Genomic DNA, 23,493 nt, shown 5'->3' with positions numbered 1-23,493 from the left:
AACATAAAGCACTTTGCTTAACGTGGTAGAAGAACACTGTGCAGCCACCATGTCTCAACTCATCACTCCTGTCGTGAAGATGGAGCTTTGTAAGGAAAGGGTAGTTAAGCAATCTTTGAGAAAGAATACTGTGTCGAAGCCATCTTCCCTCTCACGTCTTCAGACGTGAATATGTAACCGTTTGCACAGGGGTGTAAGGAAATATAAGGAAAGTGCCACAGACTGAAATCTATGAAAGAACGCCGTACACAAAGCATCTTGCATCCCACAATCTTCAGTCATGAGAACGGAAGCATGGGTCAAAGTGTGGAGGAAAACATCAACATAAAGCAGTTTGCTTAACTCTGTAGAAGGGCACTCTGCAGCCACCACGTCTCAACTCACCACTCCTGTGGTGAAGATGGAAGCCTTGGCAAGAGTGTGCACGAGCACGTAAAGAAAGGGCCGTCCAGTTAATTCTGAGACCCAAATCTGTGTCGATAGACTACAACACCGAACCCACCTCCTGACGAATGAATCAACCAGGGATTTCTTCCCTGTGTGTGGAACCTTAAGGAAAGTGCCATAAACTTAGGTGTTGAGAACACTGGATCGATAGCATCTTACAACCCAGAGCTTCTGCCACATAGACATAAATATTTGCCACGTTGGGTGGAAAGCAGAAAGAAAGTGGCTGAGACTTTGCTTCGAGAGAGGATTTTACCAAATCGATCCTTCGAGGCATGTCTTCTATCGTGTAGTGGGAAGCGTTCAGATAAGTGCGTTTCTCAGCCTAAAGAAATGATTGTACACTTCAAATTTGGAAAGAATTCTGTGGAAACCATCTGAAACTCACATTTTGTCTCATGAACCTGGAAGCATTGGCTCAAGGGTGAGGGAACATGTGACTCAGTGCGGTTTCCTAAACCCTGAGCACCGAGCCTCTGGTTAGAGAATGCCACTTCAAGCATCCTGATGCATGGAGAGAGAAGTTTTGTCAACCATCTGTATTGAACGGTAAGAGAAGTGCCCTGCCGAGAACACTAAGAGAGAGCGCCATCTAGAGACAACCTTCCAACTTCCATCTACCTTCATGAAGATGGATGTATTTTCCAAAAGTTTGTATTAAAACACAAGGCACGTGCTGTATGCTCACATAAGAACACCCTTTGTAGAAGATCTTCCAACTCACATCTTCTGTCATGAAGATGGAAGTACTTGCAGAAGTGTGAGTGAACGCATCAGGAGAGGTTCTAGCTAAGTAGCATTGAGAACCAAGTCTGTGTTGTAGGAAGGCAACAACGATCTAACGTCGTTACCCATGAATACGCACGCATTTCCCAAAACGTGTGTTGAAACTTCAGGAAAATGCCATAGACGTAACCCTCAGTAAGGAGAGGGAATGCAAAGTGTCTTCTACCTCCCGTCTGTCATGATGATGGAAGCTTGTTTCAGAGTGTGAATTTAAGGGTAAGGAAAGGGCCAGTAACCGATCTTTGAGAAAGATCACTGTATCGAAGCCATCTTCCATCTCACATCTTCGGATGTGAAGATGAAAACTTTTGCACAAGGGTGTAAGGAAATATAAGGAAAGTGCCACAGACTGAAATCTATGAAAGAACGCTGTACAGAAAGCATCTTGCATCCCACAATCTTCAGTCATGAGACCGGAAGCATGTGCAAAAGTGTACAAAAACATCAACATAAAGCACTTTGCTTAACGTGGTAGAAGAACACTGTGCAGCCACCATGTCTCAACTCATCACTCCTGTCGTGAAGATGGAGCTTTGTAAGGAAAGGGTAGTTAAGCAATCTTTGAGAAAGAATACTGTGTCGAAGCCCTCTTCCCTCTCACGTCTTCAGACGTGAATATGTAACCGTTTGCACAGGGGTGTAAGGAAATATAAGGAAAGTGCCACAGACTGAAATCTATGAAAGAACGCCGTACACAAAGCATCTTGCATCCCACAATCTTCAGTCATGAGAACGGAAGCATGGGTCAAAGTGTGGAGGAAAACATCAACATAAAGCAGTTTGCTTAACTCTGTAGAAGGGCACTCTGCAGCCACCACGTCTCAACTCACCACTCCTGTGGTGAAGATGGAAGCCTTGGCAAGAGTGTGCACGAGCACGTAAAGAAAGGGCCGTCCAGTTAATTCTGAGACCCAAATCTGTGTCGATAGACTACAACACCGAACCCACCTCCTGACGAATGAATCAACCAGGGATTTCTTCCCTGTGTGTGGAACCTTAAGGAAAGTGCCATAAACTTAGGTGTTGAGAACACTGGATCGAAAGCATCTTACAACCCAGAGCTTCTGCCACGTAGACATAAATATTTGCCACGTTGGGTGGAAAGCAGAAGGAAAGTGGCTGAAACTTTGCTTCGAGAGAGGATCTTACCAAATCGATCCTTCGAGGCATGTCTTCTATCGTGTAGTGGGAAGCATTCAGATAAGTGCGTTTCTCAGCATAAAGAAATGATTGTACACTTAACATTTGGAAAGAATTCTGTGGAAACCATCTGAAACTCACATTTTGTCTCATGAACCTGGAAGCATTGGCTCAAGGGTGAGGGAACATGTGACTCAGTGCGGTTTCCTAAACCCTGAGCACCGAGCCTCTGGTTAGAGAATGCCACTTCAAGCATCCTGATGCATGGAGAGAGAAGTTTTGTCAACCATCTGTATTGAACGGTAAGAGAAGTGCCCTGCCGAGAACACTAAGAGAGAGCGCCATCTAGAGACAACCTTCCAACTTCCATCTACCTTCATGAAGATGGATGTATTTTCCAAAAGTTTGTATTAAAACACAAGGCACGTGCTGTATGCTCACATAAGAACACCCTTTGTAGAAGATCTTCCAACTCACATCTTCTGTCATGAAGATGGAAGTACTTGCAGAAGTGTGAGTGAACGCATCAGGAGAGGTTCTAGCTAAGTAGCATTGAGAACCAAGTCTGTGTTGTAGGAAGGCAACAACGATCTAACGTCGTTACCCATGAATACGCACGCATTTCCCAAAACGTGTGTTGAAACTTCAGGAAAATGCCATAGACGTAACCCTCAGTAAGGAGAGGGAATGCAAAGTGTCTTCTACCTCCCGTCTGTCATGATGATGGAAGCTTGTTTCAGAGTGTGAATTTAAGGGTAAGGAAAGGGCCAGTAACCGATCTTTGAGAAAGATCACTGTATCGAAGCCATCTTCCATCTCACATCTTCGGATGTGAAGATGAAAACTTTTGCACAGGGGTGTAAGGAAATATAAGGAAAGTGCCACAGACTGAAATCTATGAAAGAACGCCGTACAGAAAGCATCTTGCATCCCACAATCTTCAGTCATGAGACCGGAAGCATGTGCAAAAGTGTACAAAAACATCAACATAAAGCACTTTGCTTAACGTGGTAGAAGAACACTGTGCAGCCACCATGTCTCAACTCATCACTCCTGTCGTGAAGATGGAGCTTTGTAAGGAAAGGGTAGTTAAGCAATCTTTGAGAAAGAATACTGTGTCGAAGCCCTCTTCCCTCTCACGTCTTCAGACGTGAATATGTAACCGTTTGCACAGGGGTGTAAGGAAATATAAGGAAAGTGCCACAGACTGAAATCTATGAAAGAACGCCGTACACAAAGCATCTTGCATCCCACAATCTTCAGTCATGAGAACGGAAGCATGGGTCAAAGTGTGGAGGAAAACATCAACATAAAGCAGTTTGCTTAACTCTGTAGAAGGGCACTCTGCAGCCACCACGTCTCAACTCACCACTCCTGTGGTGAAGATGGAAGCCTTGGCAAGAGTGTGCACGAGCACGTAAAGAAAGGGCCGTCCAGTTAATTCTGAGACCCAAATCTGTGTCGATAGACTACAACACCGAACCCACCTCCTGACGAATGAATCAACCAGGGATTTCTTCCCTGTGTGTGGAACCTTAAGGAAAGTGCCATAAACTTAGGTGTTGAGAACACTGGATCGAAAGCATCTTACAACCCAGAGCTTCTGCCACGTAGACATAAATATTTGCCACGTTGGGTGGAAAGCAGAAGGAAAGTGGCTGAAACTTTGCTTCGAGAGAGGATCTTACCAAATCGATCCTTCGAGGCATGTCTTCTATCGTGTAGTGGGAAGCATTCAGATAAGTGCGTTTCTCAGCATAAAGAAATGATTGTACACTTAACATTTGGAAAGAATTCTGTGGAAACCATCTGAAACTCACATTTTGTCTCATGAACCTGGAAGCATTGGCTCAAGGGTGAGGGAACATGTGACTCAGTGCGGTTTCCTAAACCCTGAGCACCGAGCCTCTGGTTAGAGAATGCCACTTCAAGCATCCTGATGCATGGAGAGAGAAGTTTTGTCAACCATCTGTATTGAACGGTAAGAGAAGTGCCCTGCCGAGAACACTAAGAGAGAGCGCCATCTAGAGACAACCTTCCAACTTCCATCTACCTTCATGAAGATGGATGTATTTTCCAAAAGTTTGTATTAAAACACAAGGCACGTGCTGTATGCTCACATAAGAACACCCTTTGTAGAAGATCTTCCAACTCACATCTTCTGTCATGAAGATGGAAGTACTTGCAGAAGTGTGAGTGAACGCATCAGGAGAGGTTCTAGCTAAGTAGCATTGAGAACCAAGTCTGTGTTGTAGGAAGGCAACAACGATCTAACGTCGTTACCCATGAATACGCACGCATTTCCCAAAACGTGTGTTGAAACTTCAGGAAAATGCCATAGACGTAACCCTCAGTAAGGAGAGGGAATGCAAAGTGTCTTCTACCTCCCGTCTGTCATGATGATGGAAGCTTGTTTCAGAGTGTGAATTTAAGGGTAAGGAAAGGGCCAGTAACCGATCTTTGAGAAAGATCACTGTATCGAAGCCATCTTCCATCTCACATCTTCGGATGTGAAGATGAAAACTTTTGCACAGGGGTGTAAGGAAATATAAGGAAAGTGCCACAGACTGAAATCTATGAAAGAACGCCGTACAGAAAGCATCTTGCATCCCACAATCTTCAGTCATGAGACCGGAAGCATGTGCAAAAGTGTACAAAAACATCAACATAAAGCACTTTGCTTAACGTGGTAGAAGAACACTGTGCAGCCACCATGTCTCAACTCATCACTCCTGTCGTGAAGATGGAGCTTTGTAAGGAAAGGGTAGTTAAGCAATCTTTGAGAAAGAATACTGTGTCGAAGCCCTCTTCCCTCTCACGTCTTCAGACGTGAATATGTAACCGTTTGCACAGGGGTGTAAGGAAATATAAGGAAAGTGCCACAGACTGAAATCTATGAAAGAACGCCGTACACAAAGCATCTTGCATCCCACAATCTTCAGTCATGAGAACGGAAGCATGGGTCAAAGTGTGGAGGAAAACATCAACATAAAGCAGTTTGCTTAACTCTGTAGAAGGGCACTCTGCAGCCACCACGTCTCAACTCACCACTCCTGTGGTGAAGATGGAAGCCTTGGCAAGAGTGTGCACGAGCACGTAAAGAAAGGGCCGTCCAGTTAATTCTGAGACCCAAATCTGTGTCGATAGACTACAACACCGAACCCACCTCCTGACGAATGAATCAACCAGGGATTTCTTCCCTGTGTGTGGAACCCTAAGGAAAGTGCCATAAGCTTAACAGGAGATGAGGACACTGGATCGATTGCTTCTTACAACCCACGGCTTCTCTCTCGTAGACATAAACATTTGCCACGTTGTGTGGAAAGCAGAAGGAAAGTGGCTGAGACTTTGCTTCGAGAGAGGATCTTACCAAATCGATCCTTCGAGGCATGTCTTCTATCGTGTAGTGGGAAGCATTCAGATAAGTGCGTTTCTCAGCATAAAGAAATGATTGTACACTTAACATTTGGAAAGAATTCTGTGGAAACCATCTGAAACTCACATTTTGTCTCATGAACCTGGAAGCATTGGCTCAAGGGTGAGGGAACATGTGACTCAGTGCGGTTTCCTAAACCCTGAGCACCGAGCCTCTGGTTAGAGAATGCCACTTCAAGCATCCTGATGCATGGAGAGAGAAGTTTTGTCAACCATCTGTACTGAACGGTAAGAGAAGTGCCCTGCCGAGAACACTAAGAGAGAGCGCCATCTAGAGACAACCTTCCAACTTCCATCTACCTTCATGAAGATGGATGTATTTTCCAAAAGTTTGTATTAAAACACAAGGCACGTGCTGTATGCTCACATAAGAACACCCTTTGTAGAAGATCTTCCAACTCACATCTTCTGTCATGAAGATGGAAGTACTTGCAGAAGTGTGAGTGAACGCATCAGGCGAGGTTCTAGCTAAGTAGCATTGAGAACCAAGTCTGTGTTGTAGGAAGGCAACAACGATCTAACGTCGTTACCCATGAATACGCACGCATTTCCCAAAACGTGTGTTGAAACTTCAGGAAAATGCCATAGACGTAACCCTCAGTAAGGAGAGGGAATGCAAAGTGTCTTCTACCTCCCGTCTGTCATGATGATGGAAGCTTGTTTCAGAGTGTGAATTTAAGGGTAAGGAAAGGGCCAGTAACCGATCTTTGAGAAAGATCACTGTATCGAAGCCATCTTCCATCTCACATCTTCGGATGTGAAGATGAAAACTTTTGCACAGGGGTGTAAGGAAATATAAGGAAAGTGCCACAGACTGAAATCTATGAAAGAACGCCGTACAGAAAGCATCTTGCATCCCACAATCTTCAGTCATGAGACCGGAAGCATGTGCAAAAGTGTACAAAAACATCAACATAAAGCACTTTGCTTAACGTGGTAGAAGAACACTGTGCAGCCACCATGTCTCAACTCATCACTCCTGTCGTGAAGATGGAGCTTTGTAAGGAAAGGGTAGTTAAGCAATCTTTGAGAAAGAATACTGTGTCGAAGCCATCTTCCCTCTCACGTCTTCAGACGTGAATATGTAACCGTTTGCACAGGGGTGTAAGGAAATATAAGGAAAGTGCCACAGACTGAAATCTATGAAAGAACACCGTACACAAAGCATCTTGCATCCCACAATCTTCAGTCATGAGAACGGAAGCATGGGTCAAAGTGTGGAGGAAAACATCAACATAAAGCAGTTTGCTTAACTCTGTAGAAGGGCACTCTGCAGCCACCACGTCTCAACTCACCACTCCTGTGGTGAAGATGGAAGCCTTGGCAAGAGTGTGCACGAGCACGTAAAGAAAGGGCCGTCCAGTTAATTCTGAGACCCAAATCTGTGTCGATAGACTACAACACCGAACCCACCTCCTGACGAATGAATCAACCAGGGATTTCTTCCCTGTGTGTGGAACCTTAAGGAAAGTGCCATAAACTTAGGTGTTGAGAACACTGGATCGAAAGCATCTTACAACCCAGAGCTTCTGCCACGTAGACATAAATATTTGCCACGTTGTGTGGAAAGCAGAAGGAAAGTGGCTGAAACTTTGCTTCGAGAGAGGATCTTACCAAATCGATCCTTCGAGGCATGTCTTCTATCGTGTAGTGGGAAGCATTCAGATAAGTGCGTTTCTCAGCATAAAGAAATGATTGTACACTTAACATTTGGAAAGAATTCTGTGGAAACCATCTGAAACTCACATTTTGTCTCATGAACCTGGAAGCATTGGCTCAAGGGTGAGGGAACATGTGACTCAGTGCGGTTTCCTAAACCCTGAGCACCGAGCCTCTGGTTAGAGAATGCCACTTCAAGCATCCTGATGCATGGAGAGAGAAGTTTTGTCAACCATCTGTATTGAACGGTAAGAGAAGTGCCCTGCCGAGAACACTAAGAGAGAGCGCCATCTAGAGACAACCTTCCAACTTCCATCTACCTTCATGAAGATGGATGTATTTTCCAAAAGTTTGTATTAAAACACAAGGCACGTGCTGTATGCTCACATAAGAACACCCTTTGTAGGAGATCTTCCAACTCACATCTTCTGTCATGAAGATGGAAGTACTTGCAGAAGTGTGAGTGAACGCATCAGGAGAGGTTCTAGCTAAGTAGCATTGAGAACCAAGTCTGTGTTGTAGGAAGGCAACAACGATCTAACGTCGTTACCCATGAATACGCACGCATTTCCCAAAACGTGTGTTGAAACTTCAGGAAAATGCCATAGACGTAACCCTCAGTAAGGAGAGGGAATGCAAAGTGTCTTCTACCTCCCGTCTGTCATGATGATGGAAGCTTGTTTCAGAGTGTGAATTTAAGGGTAAGGAAAGGGCCAGTAACCGATCTTTGAGAAAGATCACTGTATCGAAGCCATCTTCCATCTCACATCTTCGGATGTGAAGATGAAAACTTTTGCACAGGGGTGTAAGGAAATATAAGGAAAGTGCCACAGACTGAAATCTATGAAAGAACGCCGTACACAAAGCATCTTGCATCCCACAATCTTCAGTCATGAGACCGGAAGCATGTGCAAAAGTGTACAAAAACATCAACATAAAGCACTTTGCTTAACGTGGTAGAAGAACACTGTGCAGCCACCATGTCTCAACTCATCACTCCTGTCGTGAAGATGGAGCTTTGTAAGGAAAGGGTAGTTAAGCAATCTTTGAGAAAGAATACTGTGTCGAAGCCCTCTTCCCTCTCACGTCTTCAGACGTGAATATGTAACCGTTTGCACAGGGGTGTAAGGAAATATAAGGAAAGTGCCACAGACTGAAATCTATGAAAGAACGCCGTACACAAAGCATCTTGCATCCCACAATCTTCAGTCATGAGAACGGAAGCATGGGTCAAAGTGTGGAGGAAAACATCAACATAAAGCAGTTTGCTTAACTCTGTAGAAGGGCACTCTGCAGCCACCACGTCTCAACTCACCACTCCTGTGGTGAAGATGGAAGCCTTGGCAAGAGTGTGCACGAGCACGTAAAGAAAGGGCCGTCCAGTTAATTCTGAGACCCAAATCTGTGTCGATAGACTACAACACCGAACCCACCTCCTGACGAATGAATCAACCAGGGATTTCTTCCCTGTGTGTGGAACCTTAAGGAAAGTGCCATAAACTTAGGTGTTGAGAACACTGGATCGAAAGCATCTTACAACCCAGAGCTTCTGCCACGTAGACATAAATATTTGCCACGTTGGGTGGAAAGCAGAAGGAAAGTGGCTGAAACTTTGCTTCGAGAGAGGATCTTACCAAATCGATCCTTCGAGGCATGTCTTCTATCGTGTAGTGGGAAGCATTCAGATAAGTGCGTTTCTCAGCCTAAAGAAATGATTGTACACTTAACATTTGGAAAGAATTCTGTGGAAACCATCTGAAACTCACATTTTGTCTCATGAACCTGGAAGCATTGGCTCAAGGGTGAGGGAACATGTGACTCAGTGCGGTTTCCTAAACCCTGAGCACCGAGCCTCTGGTTAGAGAATGCCACTTCAAGCATCCTGATGCATGGAGAGAGAAGTTTTGTCAACCATCTGTATTGAACGGTAAGAGAAGTGCCCTGCCGAGAACACTAAGAGAGAGCGCCATCTAGAGACAACCTTCCAACTTCCATCTACCTTCATGAAGATGGATGTATTTTCCAAAAGTTTGTATTAAAACACAAGGCACGTGCTGTATGCTCACATAAGAACACCCTTTGTAGAAGATCTTCCAACTCACATCTTCTGTCATGAAGATGGAAGTACTTGCAGAAGTGTGAGTGAACGCATCAGGAGAGGTTCTAGCTAAGTAGCATTGAGAACCAAGTCTGTGTTGTAGGAAGGCAACAACGATCTAACGTCGTTACCCATGAATACGCACGCATTTCCCAAAACGTGTGTTGAAACTTCAGGAAAATGCCATAGACGTAACCCTCAGTAAGGAGAGGGAATGCAAAGTGTCTTCTACCTCCCGTCTGTCATGATGATGGAAGCTTGTTTCAGAGTGTGAATTTAAGGGTAAGGAAAGGGCCAGTAACCGATCTTTGAGAAAGATCACTGTATCGAAGCCATCTTCCATCTCACATCTTCGGATGTGAAGATGAAAACTTTTGCACAGGGGTGTAAGGAAATATAAGGAAAGTGCCACAGACTGAAATCTATGAAAGAACGCCGTACAGAAAGCATCTTGCATCCCACAATCTTCAGTCATGAGACCGGAAGCATGTGCAAAAGTGTACAAAAACATCAACATAAAGCACTTTGCTTAACGTGGTAGAAGAACACTGTGCAGCCACCATGTCTCAACTCATCACTCCTGTCGTGAAGATGGAGCTTTGTAAGGAAAGGGTAGTTAAGCAATCTTTGAGAAAGAATACTGTGTCGAAGCCATCTTCCCTCTCACGTCTTCAGACGTGAATATGTAACCGTTTGCACAGGGGTGTAAGGAAATATAAGGAAAGTGCCACAGACTGAAATCTATGAAAGAACACCGTACACAAAGCATCTTGCATCCCACAATCTTCAGTCATGAGAACGGAAGCATGGGTCAAAGTGTGGAGGAAAACATCAACATAAAGCAGTTTGCTTAACTCTGTAGAAGGGCACTCTGCAGCCACCACGTCTCAACTCACCACTCCTGTGGTGAAGATGGAAGCCTTGGCAAGAGTGTGCACGAGCACGTAAAGAAAGGGCCGTCCAGTTAATTCTGAGACCCAAATCTGTGTCGATAGACTACAACACCGAACCCACCTCCTGACGAATGAATCAACCAGGGATTTCTTCCCTGTGTGTGGAACCTTAAGGAAAGTGCCATAAACTTAGGTGTTGAGAACACTGGATCGAAAGCATCTTACAACCCAGAGCTTCTGCCACGTAGACATAAATATTTGCCACGTTGTGTGGAAAGCAGAAGGAAAGTGGCTGAAACTTTGCTTCGAGAGAGGATCTTACCAAATCGATCCTTCGAGGCATGTCTTCTATCGTGTAGTGGGAAGCATTCAGATAAGTGCGTTTCTCAGCATAAAGAAATGATTGTACACTTAACATTTGGAAAGAATTCTGTGGAAACCATCTGAAACTCACATTTTGTCTCATGAACCTGGAAGCATTGGCTCAAGGGTGAGGGAACATGTGACTCAGTGCGGTTTCCTAAACCCTGAGCACCGAGCCTCTGGTTAGAGAATGCCACTTCAAGCATCCTGATGCATGGAGAGAGAAGTTTTGTCAACCATCTGTATTGAACGGTAAGAGAAGTGCCCTGCCGAGAACACTAAGAGAGAGCGCCATCTAGAGACAACCTTCCAACTTCCATCTACCTTCATGAAGATGGATGTATTTTCCAAAAGTTTGTATTAAAACACAAGGCACGTGCTGTATGCTCACATAAGAACACCCTTTGTAGGAGATCTTCCAACTCACATCTTCTGTCATGAAGATGGAAGTACTTGCAGAAGTGTGAGTGAACGCATCAGGAGAGGTTCTAGCTAAGTAGCATTGAGAACCAAGTCTGTGTTGTAGGAAGGCAACAACGATCTAACGTCGTTACCCATGAATACGCACGCATTTCCCAAAACGTGTGTTGAAACTTCAGGAAAATGCCATAGACGTAACCCTCAGTAAGGAGAGGGAATGCAAAGTGTCTTCTACCTCCCGTCTGTCATGATGATGGAAGCTTGTTTCAGAGTGTGAATTTAAGGGTAAGGAAAGGGCCAGTAACCGATCTTTGAGAAAGATCACTGTATCGAAGCCATCTTCCATCTCACATCTTCGGATGTGAAGATGAAAACTTTTGCACAGGGGTGTAAGGAAATATAAGGAAAGTGCCACAGACTGAAATCTATGAAAGAACGCCGTACAGAAAGCATCTTGCATCCCACAATCTTCAGTCATGAGACCGGAAGCATGTGCAAAAGTGTACAAAAACATCAACATAAAGCACTTTGCTTAACGTGGTAGAAGAACACTGTGCAGCCACCATGTCTCAACTCATCACTCCTGTCGTGAAGATGGAGCTTTGTAAGGAAAGGGTAGTTAAGCAATCTTTGAGAAAGAATACTGTGTCGAAGCCCTCTTCCCTCTCACGTCTTCAGACGTGAATATGTAACCGTTTGCACAGGGGTGTAAGGAAATATAAGGAAAGTGCCACAGACTGAAATCTATGAAAGAACGCCGTACACAAAGCATCTTGCATCCCACAATCTTCAGTCATGAGAACGGAAGCATGGGTCAAAGTGTGGAGGAAAACATCAACATAAAGCAGTTTGCTTAACTCTGTAGAAGGGCACTCTGCAGCCACCACGTCTCAACTCACCACTCCTGTGGTGAAGATGGAAGCCTTGGCAAGAGTGTGCACGAGCACGTAAAGAAAGGGCCGTCCAGTTAATTCTGAGACCCAAATCTGTGTCGATAGACTACAACACCGAACCCACCTCCTGACGAATGAATCAACCAGGGATTTCTTCCCTGTGTGTGGAACCTTAAGGAAAGTGCCATAAACTTAGGTGTTGAGAACACTGGATCGAAAGCATCTTACAACCCAGAGCTTCTGCCACGTAGACATAAATATTTGCCACGTTGGGTGGAAAGCAGAAGGAAAGTGGCTGAAACTTTGCTTCGAGAGAGGATCTTACCAAATCGATCCTTCGAGGCATGTCTTCTATCGTGTAGTGGGAAGCATTCAGATAAGTGCGTTTCTCAGCCTAAAGAAATGATTGTACACTTAACATTTGGAAAGAATTCTGTGGAAACCATCTGAAACTCACATTTTGTCTCATGAACCTGGAAGCATTGGCTCAAGGGTGAGGGAACATGTGACTCAGTGCGGTTTCCTAAACCCTGAGCACCGAGCCTCTGGTTAGAGAATGCCACTTCAAGCATCCTGATGCATGGAGAGAGAAGTTTTGTCAACCATCTGTATTGAACGGTAAGAGAAGTGCCCTGCCGAGAACACTAAGAGAGAGCGCCATCTAGAGACAACCTTCCAACTTCCATCTACCTTCATGAAGATGGATGTATTTTCCAAAAGTTTGTATTAAAACACAAGGCACGTGCTGTATGCTCACATAAGAACACCCTTTGTAGAAGATCTTCCAACTCACATCTTCTGTCATGAAGATGGAAGTACTTGCAGAAGTGTGAGTGAACGCATCAGGAGAGGTTCTAGCTAAGTAGCATTGAGAACCAAGTCTGTGTTGTAGGAAGGCAACAACGATCTAACGTCGTTACCCATGAATACGCACGCATTTCCCAAAACGTGTGTTGAAACTTCAGGAAAATGCCATAGACGTAACCCTCAGTAAGGAGAGGGAATGCAAAGTGTCTTCTACCTCCCGTCTGTCATGATGATGGAAGCTTGTTTCAGAGTGTGAATTTAAGGGTAAGGAAAGGGCCAGTAACCAATCTTTGAGAAAGATCACTGTATCGAAGCCATCTTCCATCTCACATCTTCGGATGTGAAGATGAAAACTTTTGCACAGGGGTGTAAGGAAATATAAGGAAAGTGCCACAGACTGAAATCTATGAAAGAACGCCTTACACAAAGCATCTTGCATCCCACAATCTTCAGTCATGAGACCGGAAGCATGTGCAAAAGTGTACAAAAACATCAACATAAAGCACTTTGCTTAACGTGGTAGAAGAACACTGTGCAGCCACCATGTCTCAACTCATCACTCCTGTCGTGAAGATGGAGCTTTGTAAGGAAAGGGTAGTTAAGCAATCTTTGAGAAAGAATACTGTGTCGAAGCCATCTTCCCTCTCACGTCTTCAGACGTGAATATGTAACCGTTTGCACAGGGGTGTAAGGAAATATAAGGAAAGTGCCACAGACTGAAATCTATGAAAGAACGCCGTACACAAAGCATCTTGCATCCCACAATCTTCAGTCATGAGAACGGAAGCATGGGTCAAAGTGTGGAGGAAAACATCAACATAAAGCAGTTTGCTTAACTCTGTAGAAGGGCACTCTGCAGCCACCACGTCTCAACTCACCACTCCTGTGGTGAAGATGGAAGCCTTGGCAAGAGTGTGCACGAGCACGTAAAGAAAGGGCCGTCCAGTTAATTCTGAGACCCAAATCTGTGTCGATAGACTACAACACCGAACCCACCTCCTGACGAATGAATCAACCAGGGATTTCTTCCCTGTGTGTGGAACCTTAAGGAAAGTGCCATAAACTTAACAGGAGATGAGGACACTGGATCGATTGCTTCTTACAACCCACGGCTTCTCTCTCGTAGACATAAACATTTGCCACGTTGTGTGGAAAGCAGAAGGAAAGTGGCTGAAACTTTGCTTCGAGAGAGGATCTTACCAAATCGATCCTTCGAGGCATGTCTTCTATCGTGTAGTGGGAAGCATTCAGATAAGTGCGTTTCTCAGCATAAAGAAATGATTGTACACTTAACATTTGGAAAGAATTCTGTGGAAACCATCTGAAACTCACATTTTGTCTCATGAACCTGGAAGCATTGGCTCAAGGGTGAGGGAACATGTGACTCAGTGCGGTTTCCTAAACCCTGAGCACCGAGCCTCTGGTTAGAGAATGCCACTTCAAGCATCCTGATGCATGGAGAGAGAAGTTTTGTCAACCATCTGTATTGAACGGTAAGAGAAGTGCCCTGCCGAGAACACTAAGAGAGAGCGCCATCTAGAGACAACCTTCCAACTTCCATCTACCTTCATGAAGATGGATGTATTTTCCAAAAGTTTGTATTAAAACACAAGGCACGTGCTGTATGCTCACATAAGAACACCCTTTGTAGAAGATCTTCCAACTCACATCTTCTGTCATGAAGATGGAAGTACTTGCAGAAGTGTGAGTGAACGCATCAGGAGAGGTTCTAGCTAAGTAGCATTGAGAACCAAGTCTGTGTTGTAGGAAGGCAACAACGATCTAACGTCGTTACCCATGAATACGCACGCATTTCCCAAAACGTGTGTTGAAACTTCAGGAAAATGCCATAGACGTAACCCTCAGTAAGGAGAGGGAATGCAAAGTGTCTTCTACCTCCCGTCTGTCATGATGATGGAAGCTTGTTTCAGAGTGTGAATTTAAGGGTAAGGAAAGGGCCAGTAACCGATCTTTGAGAAAGATCACTGTATCGAAGCCATCTTCCATCTCACATCTTCGGATGTGAAGATGAAAACTTTTGCACAGGGGTGTAAGGAAATATAAGGAAAGTGCCACAGACTGAAATCTATGAAAGAACGCCGTACAGAAAGCATCTTGCATCCCACAATCTTCAGTCATGAGACCGGAAGCATGTGCAAAAGTGTACAAAAACATCAACATAAAGCACTTTGCTTAACGTGGTAGAAGAACACTGTGCAGCCACCATGTCTCAACTCATCACTCCTGTCGTGAAGATGGAGCTTTGTAAGGAAAGGGTAGTTAAGCAATCTTTGAGAAAGAATACTGTGTCGAAGCCCTCTTCCCTCTCACGTCTTCAGACGTGAATATGTAACCGTTTGCACAGGGGTGTAAGGAAATATAAGGAAAGTGCCACAGACTGAAATCTATGAAAGAACGCCGTACACAAAGCATCTTGCATCCCACAATCTTCAGTCATGAGAACGGAAGCATGGGTCAAAGTGTGGAGGAAAACATCAACATAAAGCAGTTTGCTTAACTCTGTAGAAGGGCACTCTGCAGCCACCACGTCTCAACTCACCACTCCTGTGGTGAAGATGGAAGCCTTGGCAAGAGTGTGCACGAGCACGTAAAGAAAGGGCCGTCCAGTTAATTCTGAGACCCAAATCTGTGTCGATAGACTACAACACCGAACCCACCTCCTGACGAATGAATCAACCAGGGATTTCTTCCCTGTGTGTGGAACCTTAAGGAAAGTGCCATAAACTTAACAGGAGATGAGGACACTGGATCGATTGCTTCTTACAACCCACGGCTTCTCTCTCGTAGACATAAACATTTGCCACGTTGTGTGGAAAGCAGAAGGAAAGTGGCTGAGACTTTGCTTCGAGAGAGGATCTTACCAAATCGATCCTTCGAGGCATGTCTTCTATCGTGTAGTGGGAAGCATTCAGATAAGTGCGTTTCTCAGCCTAAAGAAATGATTGTACACTTAACATTTGGAAAGAATTCTGTGGAAACCATCTGAAACTCACATTTTGTCTCATGGACCTGGAAGCATTGGCTCAAGGGTGAGGGAACATGTGACTCAGTGCGGTTTCCTAAACCCTGAGCACCGAGCCTCTGGTTAGAGAATGCCACTTCAAGCATCCTGATGCATGGAGAGAGAAGTTTTGTCAACCATCTGTATTGAACGGTAAGAGAAGTGCCCTGCCGAGAACACTAAGAGAGAGCGCCATCTAGAGACAACCTTCCAACTTCCATCTACCTTCATGAAGATGGATGTATTTTCCAAAAGTTTGTATTAAAACACAAGGCACGTGCTGTATGCTCACATAAGAACACCCTTTGTAGAAGATCTTCCAACTCACATCTTCTGTCATGAAGATGGAAGTACTTGCAGAAGTGTGAGTGAACGCATCAGGAGAGGTTCTAGCTAAGTAGCATTGAGAACCAAGTCTGTGTTGTAGGAAGGCAACAACGATCTAACGTCGTTACCCATGAATACGCACGCATTTCCCAAAACGTGTGTTGGAACTTCAGGAAAATGCCATAGACGTAACCCTCAGTAAGGAGAGGGAATGCAAAGTGTCTTCTACCTCCCGTCTGTCATGATGATGGAAGCTTGTTTCAGAGTGTGAATTTAAGGGTAAGGAAAGGGCCAGTAACCGATCTTTGAGAAAGATCACTGTATTGAAGCCATCTTCCATCTCACATCTTCGGATGTGAAGATGAAAACTTTTGCACAGGGGTGTAAGGAAATATAAGGAAAGTGCCACAGACTGAAATCTATGAAAGAACGCCGTACAGAAAGCATCTTGCATCCCACAATCTTCAGTCATGAGACCGGAAGCATGTGCAAAAGTGTACAAAAACATCAACATAAAGCACTTTGCTTAACGTGGTAGAAGAACACTGTGCAGCCACCATGTCTCAACTCATCACTCCTGTCGTGAAGATGGAGCTTTGTAAGGAAAGGGTAGTTAAGCAATCTTTGAGAAAGAATACTGTGTCGAAGCCCTCTTCCCTCTCACGTCTTCAGACGTGAATATGTAACCGTTTGCACAGGGGTGTAAGGAAATATAAGGAAAGTGCCACAGACTGAAATCTATGAAAGAACGCCGTACACAAAGCATCTTGCATCCCACAATCTTCAGTCATGAGAACGGAAGCATGGGTCAAAGTGTGGAGGAAAACATCAACATAAAGCAGTTTGCTTAACTCTGTAGAAGGGCACTCTGCAGCCACCACGTCTCAACTCACCACTCCTGTGGTGAAGATGGAAGCCTTGGCAAGAGTGTGCACGAGCACGTAAAGAAAGGGCCGTCCAGTTAATTCTGAGACCCAAATCTGTGTCGATAGACTACAACACCGAACCCACCTCCTGACGAATGAATCAACCAGGGATTTCTTCCCTGTGTGTGGAACCTTAAGGAAAGTGCCATAAACTTAACAGGAGATGAGGACACTGGATCGATTGCTTCTTACAACCCACGGCTTCTCTCTCGTAGACATAAACATTTGCCACGTTGTGTGGAAAGCAGAAGGAAAGTGGCTGAAACTTTGCTTCGAGAGAGGATCTTACCAAATCGATCCTTCGAGGCATGTCTTCTATCGTGTAGTGGGAAGCATTCAGATAAGTGCGTTTCTCAGCCTAAAGAAATGATTGTACACTTAACATTTGGAAAGAATTCTGTGGAAACCATCTGAAACTCACATTTTGTCTCATGGACCTGGAAGCATTGGCTCAAGGGTGAGGGAACATGTGACTCAGTGCGGTTTCCTAAACCCTGAGCACCGAGCCTCTGGTTAGAGAATGCCACTTCAAGCATCCTGATGCATGGAGAGAGAAGTTTTGTCAACCATCTGTATTGAACGGTAAGAGAAGTGCCCTGCCGAGAACACTAAGAGAGAGCGCCATCTAGAGACAACCTTCCAACTTCCATCTACCTTCATGAAGATGGATGTATTTTCCAAAAGTTTGTATTAAAACACAAGGCACGTGCTGTATGCTCACATAAGAACACCCTTTGTAGAAGATCTTCCAACTCACATCTTCTGTCATGAAGATGGAAGTACTTGCAGAAGTGTGAGTGAACGCATCAGGAGAGGTTCTAGCTAAGTAGCATTGAGAACCAAGTCTGTGTTGTAGGAAGGCAACAACGATCTAACGTCGTTACCCATGAATACGCACGCATTTCCCAAAACGTGTGTTGAAACTTCAGGAAAATGCCATAGACGTAACCCTCAGTAAGGAGAGGGAATGCAAAGTGTCTTCTACCTCCCGTCTGTCATGATGATGGAAGCTTGTTTCAGAGTGTGAATTTAAGGGTAAGGAAAGGGCCAGTAACCGATCTTTGAGAAAGATCACTGTATCGAAGCCATCTTCCATCTCACATCTTCGGATGTGAAGATGAAAACTTTTGCACAGGGGTGTAAGGAAATATAAGGAAAGTGCCACAGACTGAAATCTATGAAAGAACGCCGTACAGAAAGCATCTTGCATCCCACAATCTTCAGTCATGAGACCGGAAGCATGTGCAAAAGTGTACAAAAACATCAACATAAAGCACTTTGCTTAACGTGGTAGAAGAACACTGTGCAGCCACCATGTCTCAACTCATCACTCCTGTCGTGAAGATGGAGCTTTGTAAGGAAAGGGTAGTTAAGCAATCTTTGAGAAAGAATACTGTGTCGAAGCCATCTTCCCTCTCACGTCTTCAGACGTGAATATGTAACCGTTTGCACAGGGGTGTAAGGAAATATAAGGAAAGTGCCACAGACTGAAATCTATGAAAGAACGCCGTACACAAAGCATCTTGCATCCCACAATCTTCAGTCATGAGAACGGAAGCATGGTTCAAAGTGTGGAGGAAAACATCAACATAAAGCAGTTTGCTTAACTCTGTAGAAGGGCACTCTGCAGCCACCACGTCTCAACTCACCACTCCTGTGGTGAAGATGGAAGCCTTGGCAAGAGTGTGCACGAGCACGTAAAGAAAGGGCCGTCCAGTTAATTCTGAGACCCAAATCTGTGTCGATAGACTACAACACCGAACCCACCTCCTGACAAATGAATCAACCAGGGATTTCTTCCCTGTGTGTGGAACCTTAAGGAAAGTGCCATAAACTTAGGTGTTGAGAACACTGGATCGATAGCATCTTACAACCCAGAGCTTCTGCCACGTAGACATAAATATTTGCCACGTTGTGTGGAAAGCAGAAGGAAAGTGGCTGAGACTTTGCTTCGAGAGAGGATCTTACCAAATCGATCCTTCGAGGCATGTCTTCTATCGTGTAGTGGGAAGCATTCAGATAAGTGCGTTTCTCAGCCTAAAGAAATGATTGTACACTTAACATTTGGAAAGAATTCTGTGGAAACCATCTGAAACTCACATTTTGTCTCAAACCTGGAAGCATTGGCTCAAGGGTGAGGGAACATGTGACTCAGTGCGGTTTCCTAAACCCTGAGCACCGAGCCTCTGGTTAGAGAATGCCACTTCAAGCATCCTGATGCATGGAGAGAGAAGTTTTGTCAACCATCTGTATTGAACGGTAAGAGAAGTGCCCTGCCGAGAACACTAAGAGAGAGCGCCATCTAGAGACAACCTTCCAACTTCCATCTACCTTCAGGAAGATGGATGTATTTTCCAAAAGTTTGTATTAAAACACAAGGCACGTGCTGTATGCTCACATAAGAACACCCTTTGTAGAAGATCTTCCAACTCACATCTTCTGTCATGAAGATGGAAGTACTTGCAGAAGTGTGAGTGAACGCATCAGGAGAGGTTCTAGCTAAGTAGCATTGAGAACCAAGTCTGTGTTGTAGGAAGGCAACAACGATCTAACGTCCTTACCCATGAATACGCACGCATTTCCCAAAACGTGTGTTGAAACTTCAGGAAAATGCCATAGACGTAACCCTCAGTAAGGAGAGGGAATGCAAAGTGTCTTCTACCTCCCGTCTGTCATGATGATGGAAGCTTGTTTCAGAGTGTGAATTTAAGGGTAAGGAAAGGGCCATTAACCGATCTTTGAGAAAGATCACTGTATCGAAGCCATCTTCCATCTCACATCTTCGGATGTGAAGATGAAAACTTTTGCACAGGGGTGTAAGGAAATATAAGGAAAGTGCCACAGACTGAAATCTATGAAAGAACGCCGTACAGAAAGCATCTTGCATCCCACAATCTTCAGTCATGAGACCGGAAGCATGTGCAAAAGTGTACAAAAACATCAACATAAAGCACTTTGCTTAACGTGGTAGAAGAACACTGTGCAGCCACCATGTCTCAACTCATCACTCCTGTCGTGAAGATGGAGCTTTGTAAGGAAAGGGTAGTTAAGCAATCTTTGAGAAAGAATACTGTGTCGAAGCCATCTTCCCTCTCACGTCTTCAGACGTGAATATGTAACCGTTTGCACAGGGGTGTAAGGAAATATAAGGAAAGTGCCACAGACTGAAATCTATGAAAGAACGCCGTACACAAAGCATCTTGCATCCCACAATCTTCAGTCATGAGAACGGAAGCATGGGTCAAAGTGTGGAGGAAAACATCAACATAAAGCAGTTTGCTTAACTCTGTAGAAGGGCACTCTGCAGCCACCACGTCTCAACTCACCACTCCTGTGGTGAAGATGGAAGCCTTGGCAAGAGTGTGCACGAGCACGTAAAGAAAGGGCCGTCCAGTTAATTCTGAGACCCAAATCTGTGTCGATAGACTACAACACCGAACCCACCTCCTGACGAATGAATCAACCAGGGATTTCTTCCCTGTGTGTGGAACCTTAAGGAAAGTGCCATAAACTTAGGTGTTGAGAACACTGGATCGATAGCATCTTACAACCCAGAGCTTCTGCCACGTAGACATAAATATTTGCCACGTTGGGTGGAAAGCAGAAGGAAAGTGGCTGAGACTTTGCTTCGAGAGAGGATCTTACCAAATCGATCCTTCGAGGCATGTCTTCTATCGTGTAGTGGGAAGCATTCAGATAAGTGCGTTTCTCAGCATAAAGAAATGATTGTACACTTAACATTTGGAAAGAATTCTGTGGAAACCATCTGAAACTCACATTTTGTCTCATGAACCTGGAAGCATTGGCTCAAGGGTGAGGGAACATGTGACTCAGTGCGGTTTCCTAAACCCTGAGCACCGAGCCTCTGGTTAGAGAATGCCACTTCAAGCATCCTGATGCATGGAGAGAGAAGTTTTGTCAACCATCTGTATTGAACGGTAAGAGAAGTGCCCTGCCGAGAACACTAAGAGAGAGCGCCATCTAGAGACAACCTTCCAACTTCCATCTACCTTCAGGAAGATGGATGTATTTTCCAAAAGTTTGTATTAAAACACAAGGCACGTGCTGTATGCTCACATAAGAACACCCTTTGTAGAAGATCTTCCAACTCACATCTTCTGTCATGAAGATGGAAGTACTTGCAGAAGTGTGAGTGAACGCATCAGGAGAGGTTCTAGCTAAGTAGCATTGAGAACCAAGTCTGTGTTGTAGGAAGGCAACAACGATCTAACGTCGTTACCCATGAATACGCACGCATTTCCCAAAACGTGTGTTGAAACTTCAGGAAAATGCCATAGACGTAACCCTCAGTAAGGAGAGGGAATGCAAAGTGTCTTCTACCTCCCGTCTGTCATGATGATGGAAGCTTGTTTCAGAGTGTGAATTTAAGGGTAAGGAAAGGGCCAGTAACCGATCTTTGAGAAAGATCACTGTATCGAAGCCATCTTCCATCTCACATCTTCGGATGTGAAGATGAAAACTTTTGCACAGGGGTGTAAGGAAATATAAGGAAAGTGCCACAGACTGAAATCTATGAAAGAACGCCGTACAGAAAGCATCTTGCATCCCACAATCTTCAGTCATGAGACCGGAAGCATGTGCAAAAGTGTACAAAAACATCAACATAAAGCACTTTGCTTAACGTGGTAGAAGAACACTGTGCAGCCACCATGTCTCAACTCATCACTCCTGTCGTGAAGATGGAGCTTTGTAAGGAAAGGGTAGTTAAGCAATCTTTGAGAAAGAATACTGTGTCGAAGCCATCTTCCCTCTCACGTCTTCAGACGTGAATATGTAACCGTTTGCACAGGGGTGTAAGGAAATATAAGGAAAGTGCCACAGACTGAAATCTATGAAAGAACGCCGTACACAAAGCATCTTGCATCCCACAATCTTCAGTCATGAGAACGGAAGCATGGGTCAAAGTGTGGAGGAAAACATCAACATAAAGCAGTTTGCTTAACTCTGTAGAAGGGCACTCTGCAGCCACCACGTCTCAACTCACCACTCCTGTGGTGAAGATGGAAGCCTTGGCAAGAGTGTGCACGAGCACGTAAAGAAAGGGCCGTCCAGTTAATTCTGAGACCCAAATCTGTGTCGATAGACTACAACACCGAACCCACCTCCTGACGAATGAATCAACCAGGGATTTCTTCCCTGTGTGTGGAACCTTAAGGAAAGTGCCATAAACTTAACAGGAGATGAGGACACTGGATCGATTGCTTCTTACAACCCACGGCTTCTCTCTCGTAGACATAAACATTTGCCACGTTGTGTGGAAAGCAGAAGGAAAGTGGCTGAGACTTTGCTTCGAGAGAGGATCTTACCAAATCGATCCTTCGAGGCATGTCTTCTATCGTGTAGTGGGAAGCATTCAGATAAGTGCGTTTCTCAGCCTAAAGAAATGATTGTACACTTAACATTTGGAAAGAATTCTGTGGAAACCATCTGAAACTCACATTTTGTCTCATGAACCTGGAAGCATTGGCTCAAGGGTGAGGGAACATGTGACTCAGTGCGGTTTCCTAAACCCTGAGCACCGAGCCTCTGGTTAGAGAATGCCACTTCAAGCATCCTGATGCATGGAGAGAGAAGTTTTGTCAACCATCTGTATTGAACGGTAAGAGAAGTGCCCTGCCGAGAACACTAAGAGAGAGCGCCATCTAGAGACAACCTTCCAACTTCCATCTACCTTCATGAAGATGGATGTATTTTCCAAAAGTTTGTATTAAAACACAAGGCACGTGCTGTATGCTCACATAAGAACACCCTTTGTAGAAGATCTTCCAACTCACATCTTCTGTCATGAAGATGGAAGTACTTGCAGAAGTGTGAGTGAACGCATCAGGAGAGGTTCTAGCTAAGTAGCATTGAGAACCAAGTCTGTGTTGTAGGAAGGCAACAACGATCTAACGTCGTTACCCATGAATACGCACGCATTTCCCAAAACGTGTGTTGAAACTTCAGGAAAATGCCATAGACGTAACCCTCAGTAAGGAGAGGGAATGCAAAGTGTCTTCTACCTCCCGTCTGTCATGATGATGGAAGCTTGTTTCAGAGTGTGAATTTAAGGGTAAGGAAAGGGCCAGTAACCGATCTTTGAGAAAGATCACTGTATCGAAGCCATCTTCCATCTCACATCTTCGGATGTGAAGATGAAAACTTTTGCACAGGGGTGTAAGGAAATATAAGGAAAGTGCCACAGACTGAAATCTATGAAAGAACGCCGTACACAAAGCATCTTGCATCCCACAATCTTCAGTCATGAGACCGGAAG

This window comes from Ursus americanus, chromosome 16 (genome assembly GCF_024610735.1).
Source record: "Ursus americanus isolate L20-20 chromosome 16, mUrsAme1.1.p, whole genome shotgun sequence".
In the NCBI taxonomy this organism is placed as follows: domain Eukaryota; kingdom Metazoa; phylum Chordata; class Mammalia; order Carnivora; family Ursidae; genus Ursus; species Ursus americanus.
The sequence above is the reverse complement of the archived record's forward strand: the minus strand, read 5'-3'. Positions refer to the sequence as shown.